Below are 9167 nucleotides of genomic sequence, written 5' to 3'. Positions count from 1 at the left end.
TCAATCCTGGTGCTCCTGGTTGCCCTGCACCCGTGGTCCACTGGTCCTGCCAGCGCCTCATCGTTTCCTCCCGTTGTCGCTTCCGTATGTCCGATTGAACGCCACCACTCGCTACCTTTTCGTCGTGGCAGCGGATATCCTCCTGCATGAGGAGGACTAACGGGGTGGTGTTGGCGACAACGCAAGCGGCATCATAGGATACGGTCTGGAAGGCGCTGGCGACTCGGAGAGCCCCCGGTCGATGCGCCCTTTGGACCGATTTGCGATGGGTCTCCTTGTCTAAGACCCATCGCCCCCAGGTGGCAACTCCGTATCGGATGATACTGTTGCCGACGTTTACGAGCTGTCTCCTACTGCGGCTCTTAGGACCACGCTTATTCGGCATCAGGCAGGTCAAGGCATTCGTAATCCGTGAAGCCTTATTGACCACCCTCTCCAGATGCCGGCTGTGGTGCTGTTTGCGACAGAGGTCCACTCCCAGGTATTTCAGCGTTTCCGTGGATTGGATCGAGTGACCGCCCGCTTGTAGCTCTGCGAGCTGCGGGACATGATGGGTACAAAAGATCATGAACCCGGTCTTTTGGTGGGCAAGTTCCAAACCGACTCCTTGCAACCACCGCTCGATCCTCTCCAGGTTAGCCGTTGCTAACGCGCTGACCTGTTCCGTGGTCCTTCCCAAAAATGTGAAGGCCACGTCGTCAGCAAACCCGATGATGTCCGCTCGTAGTCCTTCGAGCGGCAAGCGGAGTAGGTCGTCATACATGACGTTCCACAGTGTTGGTCCTAGAACCGAACCCTGAGGAACGCCAGCAGATACAGTCCTCGACACTACTCCTTCATCCGTATCGTAGTGGAGCGTTCGGCCAATAAAATAGTTCCGCAGCAACGCCTGCAAATAAGGCGGAGTGTTTTTACGCTGCAGAGCTTGGCCGATCGCTGTCCAGTTTGCCGAGTTGAAGGCATTCCGGACGTCCACCGTTACCACCGCACAGAGGCGATCCCCCTTTCGCTTTTTATCAAGAGCGACTTTCCCGTTATCCATCACCCGAGTGATGGCATCCACGGTCGAACGCCCTTTACGGAAACCGTATTGGGCATCCGAAAGTCCCCCAGTGGACTCCAGGTGGGTTGTCAGCCTCCGCTGAATCAACCGCTCCAAAATTTCCCCAACACACTCAGCAAGCAAATGGGCCGGTATGACGAGGGCTCCCCAGGTGGTTTCCCCGACTTGGTAAGCAGCACCAGTTGCTGCCGCTTCCATGCGTCGGGGAAAGTGCCTGCCTCCAGTAGCTGCTTATAGCTTTTGGCAAAAACGGCAGGAAAAGCCATAATTGCCGCAGCTGCAGCCATGTTTGGAATATTGTCGTCCCCTGGAGCTTTCTTGGGGTTGAGTGAGCGGGCAATCTCCTTCAACTCTTCCGCCAACTCCTCCTCCGAGACCGGATCCATCGGATCCCCACCTACTTCCGTCTCGGGCCACTCCATCGGGGGACGCTCGGGAAAGAGCTCATTCACGATGAACTGGAGCTTATTAGCATCCCGTTCCATCGGAACCCGAGCTCCTTCCCACTGCTGCTTGCGGATTTGGTACGCAGGGCCAAAGCCGTGCGGTTCCAATTGTTCCGGCAGATCCTGCTTGTGTTGGTCCTTGCTGAGCTTGACGGCCCGTTCCAGGGCAGCGCGTGCGTCCGACTTCATTTGACGCCTTTCCTCGCGCTGCTCCTCGGTCCGGGCCCGGTTGAACCGCCGTTTCATTCCATGAAAATGGCTGCGCAACCGATCAATCTCGGACGTCCACCAATAAACTGGACGCCGGCCCTGTCGCCTTGGGGGTTGTCTAGGCATGGTGCCGTCACAAGCCACCGTAATGGCCTGGGTCAGCTCCTCTGCCGTAGCAACATGCCCAAAAATGTCCTGGTCCCTCAAGATTTCAACGAACAAATCCTTGTCGAAGAATCTTGTGGACCACCTTCCCCCATTCACTGCTGAGTGTCCCACGTTATTGGCGCGCTGTCTCGGAACCCTGCCGACCACAAACTTAATAGTATTGTGGTCACTTGGGGTTTCGTCACAAACGCGCCAATTATTTTCCCCTACCAAAGAGGGGCTGCAAAACGACACGTCCACTATGGAGTTGCGGCCATTTCCCCCCATCCAAGTGCTCTGGTTGCCCTGGTTTAGGAGAACCAATCCCAAAGCGGCCGCCGCGTCCATCACAACTCCCCCCCTAGATACCCTTTCCCCATCGTTTGGCCTCCGCTCCATCCCCCATGCACCTGACCAGGCGTTTACGTCACCCCCGATCACGGTGTCCCGATTCCGTGGGAGTACAGACACAATTTCGGTCCATTTGCGTTTGTATTCCTCGACAGTCAAATCGGAACCCACGGGTGGTAGGTAAACGGAGCAGAAAACAATTCCCCGCATCTCGACCACAACGAAGTCCTCGCGTTGGTTGTCAATGATGCGCTGAAAAGGATAATCCCCAACTGATACCACTGCAACCCGGCCAGTGGTATCGGTAACCCAATTGCTGTTATTACTCGGCACCCAATAGGGGTCCGAGAGAATCAAAATGTCACAACCCTCGGCACGAGCACTTTGCAAAAGCAAGTCTTGGGCCATTTGGTCATGATTGAGGTTCTGTTGGAACACTCTAATCATGACTGGGCTGTGGGGTTACCTTTCCAAAGTAGCGGCAACTGCGCTGGCCCAGCGAGTGCCCGATTGCATCCGGACCCTGGCATCCCAAGCACTTCCGCTCCCTAGTGCACGGACCCTCGTGCTTATCTTCTGCGCAACGGTGGCATTTGCTACTACGGTCCTTGCCACGGCAGCGGGCAGCAGTATGCCCGTATTCGTAGCACCGGTAGCATTGCCGCCGGCGTTCCAATAGCCGAAGCCTGCAGCATTTGCTGAAACCAACCGTGTACTGCCTCGCAAGGGCCTGGTCGGTGACCGCTATTGCTGGGCAATCGAAAAATGCGACCAACGTACCGTAATGCGTTTTTACGGTCGTGATTTGGTCGCTGAAAATTTCAACGCCCAACGCGGCACTCATTTCCGAAGAAATTTCTTCGGATGAAGTGCCAGGCGGAATGTTGGTGCAGTTCACCCGCACTGAGGGTGTCCGCGGTCGGCATTTGGCTTTGCCGTCAAGAGCTTTGGACACCTCTCTCCAAAGGGTCATCGTTTCCTGGTGCGACAATGGTGCTAATTCCAGGAGTAGATGACCCTTGAAGTTTGTGCGGATTCTCTGCACATCCTCCTTTTTCACCGTTTCCCTAAGGATTGGCATCATGTCCGCGTACTTGAATCCCCCAATTGATTCAAGTTCAATGGCATTTGGCATTCTGCCAGCCCTGGGATTAAAGGCAGGTGCCGGCTTTTGCTTGGGTTGGGAAGCAGAAGGTTGGGTATTTGCGGCGAGGCTGGCTGCTTGCTCAGCTTCACGCTGCTTCTTCCTCTTCCTCCTCTCCCGGCGCACGGCAGTCTTTCCCTTTACCGTCCGCCATTCTTGCGCCCCCTCTTGCCCCCCTTGTGGTCCAGATCCCTGGTCACTTGAAAAATTTCCCCTGCCAACGGTTCCTCTGCCGCAACAACCTTACTATTTTCCCCCTTCCCACCCTTTCCCTTTTTCTTGCTATTTTTCCCTCCTTGACCTGCCAACTGTTGTCCCTGTTCCTTATTTCCTGCTGTCTTGGCCTCGTTTTCCCTAACTATTATGTCATACATCTCCCGCATGATTCCCCCAAAAACAGTGAAGAATTTGGTGACGTCCGACTCATTCAAGGGAATGGAACCCGGTTGCTGATCCTGATTAGGGCCTGCCAAAGGCCCTAAGTCTTGCTCCACAACCGGATCCTCCACCACAAGATCCTCTGTTCCCGTTCCCACATCAATTCCTGACCCGGCCTCCCCTAGCCAAAATGCTGGAAGGTTGTGCAACAGGGCTAATACTGAGCCTATACGCTGTTCCCAATCAGAAAATTGGGGCGTTTTTGCTAAAATAGCCCTGTGCTTCACGGTGTCCCTGATAAACAGCATGAGCTCATGTTTTGCTTTCTGCAATGGGCCCATGGGATTGGAATCTGCTGGATATGCAGTTGCGAAAAATTTCCTGTCATATGTTTGCCCTGCCTTGGAACCCTCCCCTTGGCTGTCTTCCGCGATCTGCGGGAGAACAGATACCCTTTTTGCTTTCCCCTCCACCTCTACCGAAGAAGCTCTTCGTAGGGCAGGTGCCATCGCCTTGGGGCTATCAGCTGGTTTGTTGATGCCCGTCTACCAAAGCTGGTGGCCGAAGCCTTAGACGGGGACATCGTTCCCAGTGAGCTACGGCGGGTGGAATATCTACTGGTTCCTGCCTTTGAGGGACTATTTCTACGAAGTAAAGTGGAGCGTGTATTCATCACCATTTTCCTACCGTTAATTTCTATGGTTAATTTCTATGGAGTTATTTATGACTGTCTACTGATTTTCTAAAGGGACTGGCAAATTTTAATTAATTGATTGAATAATTTAGGATACTTTGGGATGATGTAACTACGGAGTGTCGATTCAGGAGGGATTTTAATGTTAATTTATGATAATTAAAAAGGAAAATTAAAATAATTGTCGTGTTTTGACTCGAGATGTCAATAGATTTCGCGCTGTATATAAACTGTCAATAGTTTTTTTTTGTCGGTGTTATTGAACGTTTAATGTAAATGTCAGTCACGTAATTAATTATTTTTTCAGGCCTGATTAAGTGTCAATTGAACAAATTATTATTGGTTGTCAATTGTCTAGGGTCAATTGTCAAAGGTCGAAAATTTAATGTCACGTTTGTTATTAAATTAAACAGAAGCTATTTTAAAAATTATAATATTGTAACAAACAAGGAAATTTAATTTGAGTTAGTTTAATTTAGCAAGATTAGTCATAAATGAATAGCATCAATTATTTAAATGTCAAAGAATACATTGAGAGAGTGTATAAGGTAATTTCGATTGGATTTAAGTTAAATAAAAGTGAAGGGGGCTTTTTTTTTTTTTGAGTGGTAAGAAGGGGGGAAGGAATTCCGATAATTATTTTATAAGGTATCAAGCTTAATAAATTGAAAATTAAGATTGTTTTATTTAAAAGCTGTCAGTCTATTTAATGTCAATGTCAGGTGTAAAAAAGATGTCAGAATTGTTTATTGTCAAATGAAAATGACGTTTTATGTCAAGAGTGCTGATATAAATCTAACCAAACGGTTTAATTAAATATGAAGATGTTAGAAATCGGCAAGGAATTAATAATAATTAATTTAAATCGAATATAATTTCTATGTGGATATTTAAAAGAAATATTTCAACTGTTATGATGATTATTCAAAAAAAAATTAGGAGTTTAATTTAAAATTTCTTTTGTCAATCAAGTGATTTTGGATATTAATAATGTAAATATGTTAATTATTAAGGATGCCAGCAAAAAAATTATTTATATGAATTATTTTAATTTAATAATTTAGAATTTTTAAGCAAAAGTGAGTTAAATTTAAATTAAATGTTTGAATATTATTAAATTTTTCCGTTACGACTGTTAATTAATTTAAGTAATAACTGTCAACCAATTAAAATGTCGAAGCGACGTCAATTGTCAGAAATATTGAGCTGTCAATTTGATAATGTGTCAACGTTTGATGTCAAGTGGTCAGCTGTTAATTTGATAATGTAAATAAATCTATTTAATTAATTTAAAAACTATTCAAATCGAAAAACTAATTTATTTTTAATAAACATGCAGAGGACCGGGATGAAAATAATAACTACGTGATTAAATAAATTTCTATTTGGAAATGAATTTAGATTGAAACTAATGTCAAGTGGAATTAATATTGGGTGTGAAGGGAAATGATTTAAATGGCTTGTAATGGAAATTATGCTTAAAAATGATGAAGCAATGAAATTAAAAGCAAGAATATATATTTGTGTATTATTGCGCTGAAGGCGATGTCAATATATTATTAATTGAATGACTTGTTTAAATTATATATATTTGTTATATATTTATAAAGAATAAAATAATATTTAAATGATTTAATTGAAATAAAATTGCCAACGGAAAGTAACTGAACTAGTGTAAATATTATTATTATCGCGGAAGGCTTGGTGTATTAATTTTATTCTTCAGAATTTTAGTTATTTCAAAATTTTGAGATTTGAATGAAATGAATGAAATGAATGAAATTTAGGAATGCTTAAAAGTGACAAACTACGTGAGGAGACGTGTGTGCTTCAACGTTACAGGTAAAATGGGAATTTTCCCCGTTCTATTTTGGCTATGCTACGGGTTACAGGTAAAATGGGTTTCCGGTCACCTTGCTCTATGCTCCGTTATTGGAGATTATTTTGTTAGCTTTACGAGAGTTTTGAAATTTTGTTAGGATGGATACTTTAAATTTAAATATTCAGTTCTACTTTGAATGAATATAATGATAAGCAAAGCAATAATAAAATAGGATTTAGTTTAAATTGAATATGAGGTCTGCATGGATAATTAAAATATTGAGTCAACTAATATAAGAATTATTTATGGAGTATGGCTTTAAAAGTATTAATTGATTTTTAATCTTTTGTTATTGTTTATTAAATCGTTCTTGTGGGATCGGGCCGGCAGATAAAAGTAGTAAAGTATTTAATGAAAGTATTTAAGAACCCTTGAGTAAAAGTGAGTTTATTTATTTAAATGTTGAGTATAATTAATTAATCAATTGCAAGTGTCAAATTATTTAATTTAATGTCAAAATGGTATGGGGCTTAATATAAATCTTTTTAAATTATTGCTCAACTTTCCAAATAAGAAATATTAATTATTATAAGACATGCAAACAACCGGGGAAAAAAAGCTACGTGATTTAATGAACTTCTACTTGTTAAGGGGTTTTGGATGGAGAGAACGTATTGTCAATAATTAAAAGGTGGAGAATTGTAATTTAAGCAAACGAGTTATTAAAATTGAATTATAAATTAATTTATATTAAGTAGGAAGATGTATTAAAAATTAAATTGATGGTTTAAATGAAAGTTTGCTATGGCAATAATGAAGCAATGAATTAAAATTGAGATTTTTTTTTTTATTTGATGTATTTCGCTTAAGGCGTTTTTAATATTTTTTGTTTATTTGAAAAACTTGTTTAAATCAATAATAATTTGAAAAGAATGAATTAATATTAAAAGAATTTTAATTGAAATAACTTGCCGACGGAAAGGAATTGAACTAGTGTAAATAAAATTATTATAGCGGAAGGCTTTGTATGTGTTGATTTAATTCTTTGGAGTTTAACTTATTTAAATATTTGTGATTTGAATTAAATGAATGAAATGAATGAAGTTTAGGAATGCTTAAACCGGGAGAAAAGGAGTAAATACGTGATTTAATAAATTCTACTTGTAAGGGGTTATGGATTGGGAGAACGTATTGCCATTAATTTAAAAAGTGAAGAATTGTAATTTAGCAACTGAGTTTGTTAAATTGAATTTTGACGTAATTTATATTAAGTTTTAAGATGTATATAAGAATTCAGATCGATTGTAGAGTGAAATTAAATTGATGGTTTGAAATTGAAGTATGCTATTGCAATAATGAGGCAATGTATTAAAGAGGAATTTATTTAATTTTGCTGTATTGTGTTTAAGGCGGTTTAATTAATTTTAATAAAGAGACTTGTTTAAATGAAGATATTTTCGTATTAATATTTGAATATAATAAATAATATTTAAATATTTTAAGTTAAGATAAAATTTCCAACGGAAAGTAACTGGACTGGTTTATTATTATTATCGCGGAAGGCTTTGTATGTGTTAATTTAATTCTTCAGAGTTAAAGTTATTTCAAAATTTTGAGATTTGAATGAAATGAATGAAATGAATGAAATTTAGGAATGCTTAAAAGTGACAAACTACGTGAGGAGACGTGTGTGCTTCAACGTTACAGGTAAAATGGGAATTTTCCCCCGTTCTATTTTGGCTATGCTACGGGTTACAGGTAAAATGGGTTTCCGGTCACCTTGCTCTATGCTCCGTTATTGGAGATTATTTTGTTAGCTTTACGAGAGTTTTGAAATTTTGTTAGGATGGATTTTGAAATTTAAATGGTTAGCTCTACTGGGTTTGGAATTATTCTACTTTACGAATGGTGGTTTGAATTATTTATGTAATATATTTTTTGCCTATTTCTACTGTTAGTTTTATATTTAATATGAAATTTAATGCTGAGGGGGAGAAAGAATCGAAATAAGAAAATAAATGCAGTTTTATATAATAATGGTTTAGTTGGGGAACTAATTGAGATTTGGTTAGGTTGTGAATGGGATTTCAAATTCTACACTATAAAAATTAAACTATTTGCCGGTTTGAAAACTCTCGATGTTTCTCGTCGCTGGAACAGATGGAACCGGGAGTCTCGAACACAACACACACTTAGTACAAGTATTCTCGTGGACCGCTCAACGAAAGCTTATTTGCAGAAGGCTTAATTAATTAATTTATTAATTGAACGCAGAAGGCGATGCTAATAATAATTGTCTTATAGGATTTGAATAATTGGTTTTTTTTTTTTGCAGAGGGCAGTTTAATTCAATAAATATATTTGCTGAAGGCTTATGTAATTGATTTGGTTTATTTAAGGCAAACAGTTTATTTTATAATTTTTTTAAATTTATAATAAATTGTGAAGTATTTTGCAGAAGGCAACTATTGAAAATAATTTTGTTCCAACGCTGAAGGCGATGCTAATTTCCCAATGGGAAAAAAAAGGATTTAAAAAAAAGGCAAATTAAATTAATTGATTTTAATTAAATCAAATGCAGAAGGCTTATGGCAATCGGAGCAGTCAACACGAGAACACTGCACTTCACTTTTCACACACACACACTAGTGATTCCGGCCGAAGTCTCAACGAATGCTTGATGCAGAAGGTTTAATTTAAAATAAGACGCTGAAGGCGATGCTTTTACTATTAATTTATTGAAATTGGCGAGTAAATTAAAATTTTAATATTTAAACTAGGTTAATTAAATGGTTTGAAAAGGTATTTAAGCGCTGAGGGCGATTCTAATAAGCAATCAAATGAATTTCTTTGTGAATAAATTATTAGTGCAAAAGGCTAAATAATTTATTTAATATATTTGTTTTAGTTGC

Source organism: Anopheles merus, unplaced genomic scaffold (genome assembly GCF_017562075.2).
Source record: "Anopheles merus strain MAF unplaced genomic scaffold, AmerM5.1 LNR4000204, whole genome shotgun sequence".
Taxonomy (NCBI): Eukaryota; Metazoa; Arthropoda; class Insecta; order Diptera; family Culicidae; genus Anopheles; species Anopheles merus.
The sequence above is the reverse complement of the archived record's forward strand: the minus strand, read 5'-3'. Positions refer to the sequence as shown.